This window comes from Juglans regia, chromosome 5 (genome assembly GCF_001411555.2).
Source record: "Juglans regia cultivar Chandler chromosome 5, Walnut 2.0, whole genome shotgun sequence".
NCBI lineage: Eukaryota > Viridiplantae > Streptophyta > Magnoliopsida > Fagales > Juglandaceae > Juglans > Juglans regia.
Window position 1 is genome coordinate 17168967 of NC_049905.1, and position 18016 is coordinate 17186982.

At 34.1% G+C, this 18016-nt stretch overlaps 1 long non-coding RNA gene across 1 annotated transcript; it reads right to left on the minus strand.

The window, feature by feature from the left end:
• Positions 1–9523: 9523 nt before the first annotated feature.
• Positions 9524–11584, minus strand: LOC109019675. The gene is made up of 2 exons (XR_002000808.2): positions 11223–11584; positions 9524–10036 (listed from the first exon to the last, which is right to left on the minus strand). It is a non-coding gene; the product is annotated as an uncharacterized LOC109019675 (long non-coding RNA).
• Positions 11585–18016: the final 6432 nt, after the last annotated feature.

Sequence of the window (18016 nt, forward strand, 5' to 3'; positions counted from 1 at the left end):
AGCTGCAAATAAACTTTCGAACTTCGTAAAAAAAAAAAAAAAAAAAAAATTAAAATTTCCAATGAGTACTTCAAATTGAAAATTGAATTGGTGAGATGGATCCATTCAATTTTTTACAAGCACGATCCCTCTAGTGATTTCTGTATTAATTAGTATTGAATGTAAGCCAAACCCCTAACTTTTATATATAAAATAATCTATTAAAAATGTGTCATTAATTAAGCCGGTTTAACTATAAGTCTATATATCGATGAAAAATATAAGATGCCTTTTAGATTGTAAGGGACCAGCTTATAATAATCTTTCTTTGCTTTAATGCATAAACGCTTCTTTATAGTACGTACTAGATGATAGCTATGTCTGCTTTGTAAAAAATAGTATTAATTTCATGCTAATTTCCATGGCTAGCTAGCTAGCTAGATAGTAGCTTCACAATCAAATATATATAAATGATTAATCCTTTATCTGGATATGTTTCAATTACTTACTTAGTTGATCGTGATTCATGTCAACACCATGGATAAATTAAAGAGCCATCATTTTTTCTTTATTTTCTTACAAGAAAATGATCGTCCATGCCAAGATGATGATCCAAAACTACTCATACTTCATTAATATAAGTGACTGCAAGCAATTAAATAAGAGAATACATGATTTATAAATTAATTCAGACGTATTGAGCTTATTAAATACTGAAGAAGTTTTGTTATAGGAAAATGCTATTTCTAGTTATAGTTTTTACTTGCATAATAATACGTGTTAGTATATCAGCTATTAATAAGCTGAAGATTATAAAATTTAAAATTTAAAATTTGAATTTAAAATGAAAACTAATAAAATGAATCTTGTACGTAAAAATGTAAGTAAAAGCGAGCACAAATATTGTGTTTACTACCTACTATATCTTAAATATTTCTCAAACTCAATAACCGTAAAGACCTATGAATCATAATTTCTTGGTTTTTTTTTTTTTTTTTGAAAGAAAACAAACTTGCATTCATCTAAGAAGAAATTATATATTTCAAAGTTTACAATAGAACTAATACATGTTGGAATTGATTCCAAATCTGTAAGGACATCAGAGTATGATAAAGCATCCTTGGCTAAGGCATGAACAACTTGAGAAAAAGTTTGATTTCTTCAACCAGGTGACATACATGCTACAATTCACTTCAAGGCTATTAACTGCATTCACCACTACCTGTGCATCACTCTCGAAGATAACATTCAACAGTCCCAGATCTCTACAAAATGTACATGCTGTTAGAGCTGCTCGAGACTCTACAGCAGTAGAGTCTATACAAAACATCAGATAGTCCCTCATGATTGCTAACACTTGGCCTTGATCATCTCTTACCATTATGCCAATGCCAATCCGATTCTGTGAATGATCTACTGCCATATCCCATTTAGTTTTAACCCAATAATATTCAAGTGGACTCTAGTGTTGCTGCAAATTTCGATTCCTACAGTAAGGAGAGACCAATTTATATTTGGCTTGTTGAAAATCCTGTAGTTGTTCCTTAGCATGTGCTACTAAAACATTAGGATGCAAAAAGAACCCTTCATAAACAACAACATTCTTGTGAAGCCGGATCTTTCTCATTATAACAACCACCTCAGCAAATTCATTATCATCTAATATATGCAAAAGAGACTCAATATGATCCATAAAATCCAGGAAACAGTTATTCATTTTCTGTATTTTCTACTGAAAACACTCTGCACATCCCCTGCAGCTGCACAAGTCCATAAAGCATGTAGAACATCTTCCTTAGAAGACCACATATGAGACAGAGATCATAATCAAGAACCTTCTTCTGCAATAAGTTGTCTAGTGTAGGGAGACCATTATGACAAGCTTTCCATAGAAAAACTTTGACTAAATTAAGAATATTCAGATGCCACAATCTTTTCCAATCAAGAGAATTTACAAAAATCTTAGAACATTCACCTATTCCCCTATCCAGCAAAATGTTTTGTAAATGGTAAGCACTTTTTACAGAAAAAGTACCAGATTTGGTGTAGTTCCATATATTCATCACTATTCAACCTAAGGGAATTTAAAATATGGCAGCTGCATCTGTAGGATCAAAATTTCCATTCACCATGTCAGTCTTCCATCTCCAGCTCTCAGAATCAATCAAGGCATTTAACTTTGTTGTTCTTGATATCCCACCGGGTGGAGTTTGAATTGCAAATGTGATAGGTTTTGGGATCCACTTATCAGACCATATAGAGACCTTCCTTCCATTACAAATTCTCTAAACTAGACCTTCATTTAACAGCTGCCTAGCACCATGAATACTCCTCCAGGCATAAGAGGATTTATTACCTAACTATGAGTTATTAAAATCTCCATTTTGATATTACTTAGCTTGTTGATCCCTAGACATCAATGAGTTAGGATGCTGAATAAGTCTCCACCCCTGCTTAGCAAGTAAGGGCTTGTTAAAGCATTTAAAATCTCGAAAACCCAAACCAACTACACCTTTGAACTTGCACATTTTTTACTAGCTCAATCATCGAATATTTTGATCATGCTGTTGATGACTCCACTAAAATCTTTGAACCAATTTTGTTAGATCACACAAAAATCCTCGTGGCAAATGCAAATACAGTCATACAATAGGTAGGAATGGTCTGCACAACAACTTTAATGAGCACCTCTTTTCTAGCTTGTGAAAGAAATTTGAGCTTCCAATTGCTTATTCTTCGCCACACCCTATCAAGAATATATTTAAAAAATTTAACCCTGCTTCTCCCAACTAGCACACGAAGACCAAGATACTTTTCATAATAGTACACAACCTTTACCCCAGTGGTATTTATAAGGTACTGCTGAATCTCTAACTTGATGTCCTTACTAAAATATATTGTTGTTTTTTCTTTATTCAACAACTAACCAAAAGCAGGCTCATATGCCTCCAATATTTGTTGTATACTCCACCATTCATGTATATTAGCTTTACAAAATAATAAGCTATCATCAGCAAAGAGAAGATGTTGTATATGAACACTACCTCTTCCAATTGGAACCCTGCATATCCTACCCTGCCTTTCTGCTTTCAACAGTGAATGACTTAACATTTAAGCACATAGGATAAAAAGATATGGGGAGAGAGGATCCTCTTGCCTCAACTTTCTTGCTCATGCTTGATTTGTTGATGTGCTTGATTTCATTGTGTAGACAACTTGAGTTGAGATTCTTTTATGCTTGAATTTATTTGTTATCATCAAAATCCATATGTAGATATGTAATTATAAGATGCTTGAAACCTTGGGTTCAACAATCTTCCCCTTTTTGATGATGACAAATACTTAGTAGAACTCTGAAACCTCTAGTAATACTTAAGCACCCCCTGAGAATGTGCGTTAGTTTTTCAAGTAATAGATAAACATAATTCCAAGCATATATAATCAAGCTTAATAAATAAAGCATTGGAAAGAACATGTTAATGTTCTAGTCTAAAACTTATCCCCCTTTTGGCATCATTAAAAAGGAACCACAGTAAACAATGCCAATGGACTGATGAAAATGGTGTGCTTGTAAAAACTATGGAATGTTGAATAATTGGATCCACCCGGGTCCTGACAAGTGCCGCAAAACTCGGAGCTGCCTAGGTCACAACACGTGCTGCAAATAACAGAGCCGCCTGGGTCCCTAACACTAGCTGTAAGACCTCGAGCCCAACTCAGGTCCCGTCTGAACAACTCTAACACATTTTATAGAGATTTGAATGCTCTGGGTTTCTATAAAAAGACCATTTTCACCCTTCGACTACCCACATAACAAATTCTCACATTGCCTATTAACCTCTAGTTTATTGTTTATCTAGAATGATAGTATGGTCGAGCAACATTCTTCCAATAATGTTCCAGATTTAAATCAGGAACCTTTTACGCCTCAACCACTAATTTTATCTATTGAGGCCGTTAACACCATAATAGGAGCAAAGATGCACTTTTCCATCAGGACTGATGTTGAGGTTGTTGCAGGATCAAGAATGCTTAGTGCTCAATATGTTGCCGCTATTATGACCATGTCTCAGAGGTTACTGTCTCAGGTGAGTGAGGTTGATCAGCTTAAAAATCAAATATCTAAGTTGCAACAAAGGCTTGCCAAAAAAAAGGAGAAAAAATAAAATATTAAAACAAGAAAATAAGGAGTTAAAGAAATTTGTGGACTGGTATGCTCATGATTTGCAACCACGCATAGAGGAGTTGGAACGAGAGGGGGTACAAATACAAAGTGAACATCAACGATTAACAACAAAGGTTCAGCGTTTACGAGAAACATAGAGACAATCTGCAGTTAATCTCGCTGGTTTAGATAAATAAAATATGCACCCTGCATATCTTATAATCTGATAGCTTATCTTGTTCTCGTTTGCATCCCTATAAAATCAGTCTTGAGTTTCGTTTCATTTGCATCAACTCTTCTTTGCTCTCTAAAATCTATCTGCATTCTTACTCTCTAAGCTTTTTCTTTAATGGCTTAGCAATCTTCTTTCAACAATCCCCTTGCTCATTATATGAGGTATTCTGCATCTCGGCCATCAATTATTTCTACATCCACCATAGGTGCCATGATGCAGCATGAGAATTATCTGACTAATAAGTCAGAGGATGACGCCATTTATGAACTAGTGAGTCTCGATACTCGATACTCATCATTCATTGTTGCATTTTCTCGGTGATTGTAGTCCAAAACTCGTGAGGTTGAAAAGCTTAGCGAGAAGATTTATGAACTTCAACAACTTGTTCACGACTCTAACAAAAAAATAGGAGACTTAAAGCAGGAGAATAAGGATTTAAAATCCTTAATTGCCTCATCATTTTGACTTCCTACTCCTTTAGATAAGGATAATATATTGATGTATGAAGAGCAAAAGCGCTTGAAAGATGAGGCTAAAAGTTTTAAGTTTTTGTAAGTCGTTTAAGATAATGAAATAAAAATGTTTGACAGATATTCATAGCATGCATCATTCTAATTTTTCTTCTAATCATGCATAATCTATCTTCTGCCAGAGGTTTTGTGAAAATGTTTGCCAACTGATCCTGTGTGTTTGTGAATTCTAGTACTATATCGCCCTTCTGCACATGATTTTGAAGAAAATTATATCTAATCTGCATCTAAGTAGCTAATTAGATCGAAATAAGTGTGCTTAGGATACCATTACCCTAGGTCTATTGCACTAGCAAGATATCTAAGAATGCGCTTAACTGCAATCAAATGAGATTCTTTTGGAGATGATTGAAAGCGTGCACATAATATATGGTCTACTAGCTGTCAAATATAATAGACTATCAATCATACCTCGATATACCTTCGAGTTAATTGGCTTAACGCTTTCGTCTTTATCAAGTTTGGTGGATGGGCTCATTGGTATTCCAAGTTCTTTCAAATTCTCTCATCATGCTCATTTCAAATTCTTCCTGCATACTCTTAGCAAAAACTTGGCACATATTTTCATTAGTAGTATCAAATATTATATCATCCACATTAATCTGAATCAAAAAGAATATCATCCTTTTCGTGTTTAATGAAAAGGGTTGTGTCGATTTCTGCTTTTGAAAAATTTTTTTCAATCAAGAAACCGTCTTTCATACCAAGCTCTAGGAGCTTGTTTGAGTCCATATAGTGTTTTTGTGAACTTGAAAACATGACTTTGGAGAAATATGATTTTCAAAACCTCGAGGGTGTTCAACATATACCTCTTCATTTATAAAACCATTTAAGAAAGAACTTTTAACATCCATTTGAAAAAAAAAATTGAAATCTTTATAACAAGCATAAGCAAGTAGCATTCGAATAGCTTCTAATCTTGTGACTGGTGCATATGTCTCATCATAATTGATTACTTCTTCTTGATTGAAATCTTGGACTATGAGCCGAGCCTTGTTTCTAATGATGACTCCAGCCTCATCTTTCTTGTTTTTAAAAAAATCATTTTGTTCCAATGATAGTATGACTTTTGGTTCTAGGAATAAGTGTCCAAACATCATTTCTTTCAAATTAATTTAGCTCTTCTTGCATCTCTACTAATGCATAGCTAGAATCCAAGATTCATCAAGAAGTACTTCATCAATATTTTTGGGTTCAATCTTAGATAAAAAAAACTGCATGATTGCAAACATTTCTAAGAAATAATCGAGTACTTACACCTCGTGAAGGTTCTCATAGAATTTGTTTCGCTGGATGATCTTTCACAAGTTTTTACTATTTGGTTGCATCTTGCATTAAGTTTTGATGATCTTGCCCGATGATCCAAATGTCACGTGTTTTGAACATTCACTTATCTAAAAATCATTTGCTTTTACTTATGGAGGACTTCATGCATACCTACAAAAACAATTGAAATAGTTTTTCTAGGTACCCAAGTTCTTTGGGTCCTTCATTTATTAGTATTAAAAGAAACAAGATTTTTAGGTACCCATATAGTCCTAATAGTCATTGTATGTTTTCTTCTAATAGGACAAACATGATAATTATGACCATTTCTATTATAAAATTTACAAACTGCATGTGACATATACGAAGAATTTGAGTGATTATAATAGTATATTTCTTTGAAAAAATTATTTTTATGGAAAGAATTTTGAATACTGGACTTTGATTTAGAAGGATTATCAAACAAATTTTCATAAGGTTTTTATTTTTGTTTTGGCATATATCCCAAACCGGCCTTGTCACACATCTTTGACTACTAAGAAGTTTTTCAAAATTTCTTTTTACATTTGTAATATTTTCAACAATCTTTTCTAAATCAAGATTTGCTATACAACCTGCCCTTTCCCGCAACCTTTGCACACCGCTACATGGAAATTATTTTTTTTAATAAAACAAAACGTGGGTTAGAAAAAGTGGGTTTTAATTTTTGCATTTCCCCCCATCATTCCCCACCCCTCCTCACGTCCCCCTTCGCCCATTGCGCCCCCTCCCACCATCGTCAACCCCCAAGCGTCCCTCCCCAACAGCTTCCCCCCTCTCCCCAGTGTTCTCTTCCGTACTGCTTCGTCACACAAGCCGTGGTGTTGCTTTCTTCTTCCGAACGGCGTCGTCTGGGGCTGCCGACATTGGTCTACTTTGATCGAAGGGTTTGTGTTTTTCTCTCCATTCCATTTTCGTTTCCCATCATCCTGTATATTGTGTGTTTTTGTATTTCTTGAATCAGTGACTTTGTGTTTGTTGGATCTTTGTTTTTTTTTTTTTATCTTTTAATAGTTGCTAATTTTGGTTGAGATTCATGGTTTCTTCAACAACGAGGAATGGAAAAAAAAAGTTATTGAACAATTTGACTCTAGTGTTTGTGTTATATTCATTCTACTTGGAGATGGTGCAAAAATTTTTAAGCAAGTTAGATTAGGTATTACTTGACCCAACAAAAAATATCAATAATTCAGTTTTTGTAAACTGTGATCTCCCACATGCCTAGCTCATTTTCTCGTATATCTATGCATTTTGGTTCTCAAGTGTTTTATTACTTGCATTTTAGCCCATCGCACTATGTATGTAGGTGTGCCTCCACCATGTAAGCTAGAAACCCAAAACTACAAATTATCTTCGACATTTTTTTTACTGATGGACATGTTTGGCATGTATTATGCTTCTGTCTAAACTTGTATAAAGTGTTGGTGTTTGATATATGTCCAATGCAGATATAGCTCCTTTGAGTTACCTATTGCTCATATTTACCTGTTTGTGTGGTTTACTCCTCTGAAGAAATTTGTCTTTTAATGGTTGCTAATTTTTTCTTTTAAGTAAATAAAAAACATGAATTCTTATAAAATTGTTGCCAAGGAACATGATTATTTTCATTTTCGTTTTGCTTGAAATTGCGGATATGATTCAACGCTTAGCAAGGGAGATGAATTATATTGTGTAGTGTAAAATAGAAAGCATTGTATAATTCTATAATTAAAATTCATGGGTGTACTTTTATATTTTGTGAAAGTGAGCAGATGAGAATGAAATTATTTTTTTTTTTATAAAAATTTGTTAGATATGTTTGGTTTTAGATTCTTGGAATGTTATTTTGGTTTTTGGTCACAAAATTAAAAACCAATTCAGCATTGATACAAAAGGTATTAAAAATTATAACAATGATCACAAATATGGAACAAAGAAAAATATTCCACCATGAAAGAATGAATAACAATGTGCTTGAACAGGCACATGGTTAGATTTGATTGATACATATGAAAGAATAATATGGGTTGCTCTCCGAATCCGATGTTTTAATTTTCTATTGTTAATACCTTTAGGATATGTCGTACGTGCCACTTGGAACTTAGTGCAAATCAGTCTCCGTGAATTTGCATAGTTGTTAGTGTTATATATTAGTAAATGAGTTTTGTTTTTGCAGATTGTAGCTACAGCTATATACACGTAGTTGTTAGTGTATGTATTATTGTCATGACTTTTTTCCCTTTGTTGATACATGTACGATGAAGCTTCAACATGCAAAGACATTAGAAGTTCAAAGGCCTACTTTCCAATGAGAGGATTGATGCTCACTTGATAATGCATATTTTATGGAACTCGATCAGTGCAGCTAACAAATTGGAAGTTGAAGAATTTTGAGATGTTTGAATTTGTAGTATAATCTGTTTGGCATTGGGTTATATCCAAACTTGGTATTTTGCTATTTGTAGTGGTTTGAAAATTATTATATCCAACCTTGGTGTAATTATTTTGATTTTAAGAATAGATGGATGTGAATGTGTAGGTGAATTATGGGTTATAGATTAGTTGGAGAATTATTTGCCAGTTGATGAATGTAGTTTTGAATGTTAAAAGTTGATGGATGTAATTTTTCTTGTACACATTTTGGCTTACTTCTACATATTTGATGAATGTAATTTTTCTTGTTTGTTTATGCTAGGTGTTGAAAGTGATTGAATACATTCTATTTTAACTCTCCCACCATACCAAGATGATTCAAGTGCTAGAACTCCATGTTTGTTGTCGCTTGTTAATTTTCTTTTTATGAGCAATAATCGTAGGTGCTAGACTCCAATACTTGTAAGTTAAAACCAGCCGGCAAGTGCCTTGTGATTTTATTTGGTTCAGTGGAGTTGCTAATTCATCTCAATTCATCTCTCTATCTCGGCCAATTACTAAATAAAAGCATAGTTTAAAAAGAAACAAAAAAACTATTTATATATATATATATATATATAGAGAGAGAGAGAGAGAGAGAGAGAGAGAGAGAGAGAGTTGTATGACGAAAGAAGTCTTCTGCTGCAAAATTGTATTCATGCATACTAACTGGTTGTACGTTTGGCTTGCCGGTTTGCATTATCTTTCTGTTTTGTCTCATTTCCTGAAATAAATGCAATTGAATCATCTGTTATTTATTTTTTTAGCTCAAGTATTAGGGACAACTTTTGCCTTCTTAGACCAGACAAATTGCCATTTGCAAGTATTTGGGATGGGAGAAATCTTTCCAAATGCAAACTCGCAGTCATAAGAAAATAATCTCAAACCGGATTAAATATAGGAATTTCTTTGTAAATCTTCCGCCATTTAAATAACCACCTATCATGTGTAAATAGATGATTATGTCTATGGATTTAGCATAATAAGTTGCCATAATTCTTCGCATACATATAGCATACATGTTACGATCCGTACAATCTCTTTACAATTCAAACTAGCACGATAGGTAGGAAGAGGACTTGATAATAATTTGAGACCAAGAATTTCATCTACATGATCTACACAACAAGCATGCAGGAGAAGCCAACATTGACATTTCAAACAATTTGACCTCACCTATTATTTTGATTCATTCCTACTTCCTGTAGTTTTATCTAAAATTTTAAACTACAATGCAATAATTGGGGCTTGTAATTGTCTCCTTACTAATGCAGTGCATATTCCATCCTGGCTAAGTAGCTCCTTGTGAGTGCCGCTTTGAGCTACCTGACCATCTGATATAACAATAACACAATCTGCACTTTTGACTGTTGAAAGCTTGTGTGCTATGATAAGAACAATCCTTCCTCTCATCAGAGAATCCATGGCATCCTATATATAGTAGCATGAGAAGAGGTAATTGAAGTAATTTCACTGCTTTGATTCGCAATTTTTTATATTGGCTCAATTAACTGAGCAAGCTGTGGATCTTGCAGCAGTATCCAACAACATAAAGAATGAAATAAGTATCAAACAAATGGAAAAGAACAACCCTTTGACGAGATGTCACTAGAAGGTAAGAACAAGGTAAACATAAAGGTTGAAAATTTATCCTTCTGCCTAAAACTGGACACTCAAGTCAATAATATATCAGCACCAAAAAATTGGCATTTCCTGCATAAATCAATAAGAAACCTGAACATCCGCAACATAGCACCTCCCCTCTTGTTCATAGACCAAACTTATTAATAGGAATGTAATGAAAAGAATATAAACACAAAATGTAAGTTTTAAAGTCACAACTCAGAGTTTTAAAGTCCATTTACAAGATACCAAAACACATGAACACTCTTGAAAAATGTAGAGATCTTATCATACCAAACTCTTTAAAGCAGGCATTAAATTTAATTTACAAAATTGATAAAATATATCATCACTTCCAAAGCATCCAAACAAAACATCCAAATATTAGTTTAGCTCTTCAGACCAAAAAATTACACCAACCTCTAAAATGTGAGCTTTTCATCAACTCCTGCATCTATTCAACATATAATTTAAGCTTTAAGTCTCTAGTCACCAAAATTTTCCTCATTTCTCGCCTAAACCAACAAAAGGAAGAGAGACATCCAGGCCACCTTAAAATTAAATATTTTCCATTCACGACATGCAAATGATAATGTTTTTTATGATGGTGATAATCTAAGTAACCCCCTTTCAATCGTTAATCAGGCTTAACTTATTAAAAAAATTAATATTCTCCATCTTGCAATAACCATAATTTTTTTTTTTTTTTTTTTTTGGTTTCTTAGCTACCAAACAACCCACAAGGTGTGTTACAGACTATATATTGATAGACTTTACTAAAGGTAAACCTTTTTCCATTTTCCACATCTAAATAACCACGAATCCTAGCTCCAACAATACCCACCACCAAATTTTTCCATTTTTCTCAACAACCATAAAAAGCTGAAAAAAAAAAAGGGGAAAAGAAGCGATATTCAACCTAAATAGTCACATAAAAGTAAACCGTCTCCAATTCGTGTAATTTATTTTGGGAAAAATGCCTAACGTGTGTTACCGTGATGTGAGGAGGTAGATCTGTATGGATTGAGCGTTGGTGTTCGACATATGGAGTTTGCAATAGAAGCTCAACAAACCGTATAGAGTTTTGAGAGCGAGATCGAGGGTTTCAAGGGTGAGAGAAGGGAAGAAGGGGCTGGGGTGAGAGGTGAGGAAGAGATCTTCTAGGGTTTCATGGGTGAGAGACATGAAAGGGGCTGGGTTGAGGGGGAGTTATCTGTTGCTGGGCTGCTGGCTAGGGTGGGCGTCTGCGTGCTGGAGATTTGGGAGAAGAGGCAGTCGGCTCATTGTCTTGGTTATGAGAAAAGGGAGAAGTAGGGAGGCGAGTGAGAGAAGTCTGAGAGAAGTAGGCGACTGAACCGTGGCGTAGGTGAAGAACCGGGTTTGCCACATCAGGAGTGTGGTGTGCAACCCACAAACAGGAGGCTAGGTAGACTTTTTCTTCTAAATCAATCGCTTTCTTTTTCAACTCATGATTTTCATCTTTCGTAACGATGTTTTCTTTTTTTAAAACATCAATTTCGTTTGTTAAAGAACAATTTTTTTTTTTCAAAATAGTATATTTGATACCCAATTTTACAAGTTCTTCGTATACTTCTTACAAGATATTTTGCAATTCTTCATATAAAGGATTTTTAATATTGTCAAGATTTGTTACCTCAATGTCCTCTTTAACCATAAGATAAAGATTTGCAAATTCTCCATTACTTGCTTCGCTGTCTGAGTTGCTTGAATCATCATCTCATGTAGCTTTCATTGCTTTCTTGCCCTTGTTTCAATCTTTCTATAGCATAGGACAATCCCCCTTGCATTTGTAACAAGTTAAAGAGTCATATTTACTTGTATCTTTCTTAGAAAATGTTTTGGAGGATTTTCTTGAAGGAACTTTATTTTTCTTTAAGAATCTCTTAATTCTCTTCATTATCATTGTAAGTTCTTCATCATTGTCGTCAGTTTCCTCATCTTCATCACTTTCGCTTTCATAAGGAACAACTTTAAGTACCAAACTCTTCTTTGGCTTTCCTTCTTCTCATCTTTTCAATGTGTACTCATGGGTGGCAAGTGACCTGATAATTTCATTTATTTCAAGTTTCTTGAGGTCTCTAGCTTCAAGAATAGTCGTCACTTTTGATTCAAACGTTTTGGCAGAAAGTTGAGAATTTTTTTTACTATCTCCAAGCTAGAATAAGCCTTGCCGAGAGCTGTCAACTGTTTATAATGTTAGTAAAATGAGTGTACATGATAGAAATAGATTCATCATCATTCATTTTAAACATTTCATATTCATGAGTAAGGATATAAATTTTTTATTCTTTAACTTGCGAAGTTCCTTCATAAGTAACTTCCAAATTATCCCAAATTTATTTTGCTGTCTTGCAAATCATTATTCTAGTGAACTCATTCCCATCGAGAGTACTATATAGGAGATTTATAGCCATTGAGTTCAATGTTACAATTCTATCGTCTTCACGATCGAATTCTTTTTCTTCCTTTTTGACCTTTACTCCATCAACAACTTTTGTTGGAATATAAGGTCCATTTATAATGTATCTCCAAATTTCTCGACCTTAAGATTGAAGAAAAATTCTCATTTTAGCTTTCCAGGATATATAATTGTCTCCGCAAAATAGTGGAGACCGACTGCTAGATTGGCTTTCACTAAATGTAGTTACAATGTTAGCCATAATATCTTAACTCAAAAGATAGTTAATCTAATAAAAAGAGTCTTTGCTCTGATACCACTTGTTGCCCAAATGACTAACACAAGAGTGGGGTGAATTGGATTATATTTAAAAATTAACAATTATAAACCAAATGCACAATATAAAATATGAACAAAATACGAAGTAACAGTAAATATAAGGAGTAAGGGTAAGAGAGAAGCAAACTTAGTATTTTAACGAGGTTCAGCCTCACTGCCTACGTTCTTGCCTCAAGCTACCCCTTGAAAATTTTCAAATTCACTATCTAATCTCCTTCAAGTGGAGATAGAAACCTATTACACCTTTGAACAGTACCGTTACAAAGAATCCGTGTAGAACACTCTCTACACTTGCAATCACCTTACACATGGTGATTCAACGTCTATTTCCTATGTAGAACACTTTCTACACACACAAGGGTTATTGACACATTTTTACTGATACAAGAGGTGATAGTTAGTAGGTTACTAGAAAACATTCCTCAATGAGTGGAATAAGAACAATACAACACAAAACTATATCTCTCTCCAAATGAATAAGGGTTAAGGCTCAATGCTTAAAGAAGAGATATTAAAAGTTTTCAATGAATGTTGTAAAACTTGCAACAATATGTTCTAAATTTGAAGATCTCAAATGAGCTATTTATAGATATATGAGACTTCATTTTCAAATTTAAAAAGATTCACATGTCAAAAACAATATCATTCACTTTTCAAAATTTTCAAATCAAAATTTTATTTTTCGCAATTGTCAAAGACAACATCATTCACTTTTCAAAATTCTCAAATCAAAGTTTTATTTTTCACAATTGTTAAAGACAACATCATTCACTTTTCAAAATATTCAAATCAAAGTTTCTCATTTTTGAAATTGTCAAAGACAACATCATTCATTTTTCAAAATATTCAAATCAAAATTTTACTTTTCGCAATTGTCAAAGACAACATAATTCACTTTTCGAAATATTTAAATTAAAGTTTTTCCTTCTTAAGATTGTCAAAGACAACATTATTCATTTTTGAAAAGTTCCAAACAAAACATGCATATGTGAAAGATGACAATCAATCATCTTTCAAAGTTTCAAAATTCAAACTTTTAATCATCAAATATGTCATGCACATATGAAAAATCCAATTTATGTTTTATTAGAAAATATTAATTTTGAGTCTTAATCCAATTTTGAATTTTACTAAGAGATTTACAAAATTACTCTAATAGCTTTATTTATAAGCTTGTTCCATTTCTTGCTCATGCTTGATTTGTTGATGCGCTTAGCTTCATTGTATTGACAACTTGAGTTTGAAATTCCTTTATACTTGAATTCATTTGTTATCATCAAAATCCATATGTAGATATGTCATTATATGAGGTTTGAAACCTTGGGTTCAACACTAATAAAACAATGAATTCCCTAGGTACTTGTGTGGTGAATCTATTAAGTATGTCTGTAATTCCTGTCGGATGTGAAGTACCATAAACATATTTAAAATAATTAGTAAAAGCCTTACCGAGATCATTCTAGTTATGAAAACATCTTCCACATTGTTTATATGGTTCACCTTTCTTCTTTGATTTGCACAATGATGAAAAAATTTAGAATTTTGATCCTCATGCTTTAGCCATTGTTGCTTGGCCCTTTGTTTCCATGCTATTTCTTCATTTTCTAATAAATCAACAATATCTTTTCAAAGTTGTCTAATAGCCTTCACATTTAGAACATCACCCTAATCTTGGTATTAGGAGAGAAGTACATATTTTTCTTTGATTGCCTTCTTCACTGTGTTTCTAGTATCAATCTTCTACTTCTAAAATGCGCTCGACAACTTCTTAATTTATGTTGTACAACATGAAGCTGTTATGTATTTGTTTGATCAGCATTCTAGATATTCTCAATAATTTGACCACAATCATTAGATAAAGTCCAACTTGTTTCAAATCTAAAAGGCTTCACCTTTCTTTCCACCTTATCTTGTTCTCCCAATCTCATCAAAAGTAGACAATGATCTGAACTACAAGTTGATAACACTAGAATATCCATATGAGAATGATTGTTAACCCACTCCTTGTTGGCAACCATTCCATCCATACTCTCCTTAGTAAAAGTAGAATCTCTTCTATTATTGCATCATCTAAACCTCAGGTCGGTATAATCAAGACTACTCAGTTCACAATCATGCAAGGTTTGTTGAAATTTTTTTATTTGATAGGGGGATTTCCACACTGCCCCAAACTTTTCAGATTGACAAAGGATCTCATTAAAGTTACCAATACATAACCATGGAAGATGAGTTTCCTTAAGAACCTTTAATAGCTACTAGCTCTTATCACGCTTTGAGATATCAAGACAACCATAAAAACCAGTAAGCCTCCACACCATATCAGTGCCAACATCAGTAACTGTACCATTTATATAATGTGAGAATAATTTTGTATTTCCAAACCAATCTCAGACTTCCAATACAACGCTAAACCGCCACGACTACCCACAATATAAATTGTAAAACCATTAGTCAAACCAAAATGTAACAACAACCTAGCCATCCTATTTCTCAGAGATTTTGTTTCTATAAGAAATAGAATGTTAGGATTATAATCTTTCCCCAACTAGTGAAGGGCATGAACTATGCGAGGGTTCCTGAGCCATCGACAGTTCCAACTTATGATATTCATAATGCTCAGCAAGGCTGGCTAGTAGCCTCCACCGTTTGATCAGGAAGATATTTGAGATCCATTTTGTCAACCTATACTTTAACTTCCATTTTCTTAGACAAGTGAATGTTTACTTCCCCAACTTTTCTTTTCGTACATTTAGATTAAGATGTCTCAAATCGTTGATTATTATTCAGTAGTCTAGCTCTTCTCTTCCAAGACCTAGTCTATTTATCAGAAAAAACATTGAGTGCCAGTATAGTATCAGTAGATACCTCACTTGTCTGCTTAGAAACTTGAGATGCCTTCAATGGAATATCGATGCCACTATCCATAGTCTGAGTTTTAGCAACACTGACACCACCATATTCTAATATTGATTTAAGAGGCATAGAATCAGTACCAATTTTCTCCAGAATCTCATCCATTATCACACTTTTCTTCTTCAAGCTTGAAGGAGAAACACATGAACTTGGCACTGTTGAGAACTGTTTGTCCACATCAGTAGCCATTATGACAGTTATTGTTTGATGACCATGATTCACATTTTGATGACAGTTATTGTTCCTTATCCTTCGTAGCAGGATAACTGTCACTGAGTTTCATGCTACTCCCAGCAATGGGGTCACTGATCATCTGCCACTTCCCTCTGCCATCTCCTCCAATAACCCATACATAGAGCCAAGAGTATATCCAACAAACTTTTGCACTGACAATTGTGATGCTCTAAGTCATACCCCATACTGCTTTCGTTGTTCTGGAGGATTGTGATGATTAGTGGATTTAACTTCACAACCAGAATTGCCATGTAAAATGACACCACAAGAGAAGCAAAACTTAGGCAGCCTCTCATATTTACAAGTAACCCATGTAGGCTTTGCACCAATTTTAATAGTCAACCCTCTAACCGAAGGTTTGGTCAGATCAATTAATACAGGAACATGTAAAAACTTACTCAAACCAATACCTTGACTATCCACATCCACCAGTTCCAAAGACCCAAGGACAGAACCCACTTTCTCCCCCACAATCCAATTCATGACCCCCAAGGGAGGTTGTTTAGTTGAAAGCAAAATGATTCATGATCAAGCCGCATCTCCTTAAAAGGTGTATAACCATCAAATTCCTTAAGGATAACTAGATGTCTATCAAACATCCATGAACAGCCCTTCTTCACCTTTAGTAAATCAGTCTGAAATTGAAATTCAAGGACAAGCATGTTGGTTTCCACTTCCGAGATACAAATACTCATTGTATTGCGAAAAGCATCCAGATTTATGAATTTATTAGCAAGAACTTTCCCAACCAGACAGCATGCACCACGCATGATAGTTTCTACAACATCACCCTCAACAATTTCAACACTAGTTTTTCTTCTTTATCAGTCAGCGATAAATTACTACATAAAACAGAGATATCCTCCGCCATTCTTTCATCCGCTAGATTACTTTCTCAGCATGGAGGGGCAATCTATCTATCTTATCATATATATATACATCCAAGATAGAATATGTTATAACTCTTTACATTTTGGAACTGAATAAGCCCAAACTTTTTTTTTTTTGGCTGAATATGTCCAAACTCTTCAAAACTTTGTCTTTCTGTTGGAAGAAAAACTAATGCATTTGAGATTCCATGTGTTTGGTAAGTTTTGATTCTGACCTGTGGCCCCAATGTTAGTTGAGATTACATGGGGACCAAATAATTTTGACTTGTGCATGAGAATCCCCAAGGTGGAAATTAGTATTGTCTCCTTGTTTATCTTTGCTTATATAATTTGCACATTATCTACCATACTAATGTCACATTTATCAATGGTTCAACCAATTCTCCCACATGTAACCCATATATACAACAGAGACCCAAAGAAAACAAAATACTGCATCTGATCATTAAGAAGAGTGCAAGGAAATCGTGCATGCAAGAAAGAAAACTGCATCTCCTTAGAACAAAAGAAAACGAGAAATTTGATCAACTGAATATATCCCACAAGAAATAGGATTTGATTACTTGAGGGGAAGCAAAGTTCCAATTAGCAAGTTCATTTTCTCCCTAAGAATGCGTCGATTCTTCAAACATAGCTGCGGCTAGGCAATCAAATACTACTAGATTAGATCCCAAATAAGTTAAACAGCCTAATGAACACTTGACAAGGCTGCTTCCCCGCACGCGCGCGCACACAATAAGAATAAGTTCGAAAATAAATAACAGCAGCATTTCAATTTGTTGCAATGTACACTATTCTGAAACTCGATTTACCTGCTGTGACGTTTCTGCCAAGTACCAACACAAGTTTCTTTGATAAGTAAGATACTTGGACCTTTCTGGACCAAAGCTGAGAACAAGAAAATGTCATTTCTATGAGCAAGAATCCAGGGGAAGTAGAGCCATATACCCTGCCCTGGATGACGATGAATTGAAAAAACTTTGGTACTGGAAA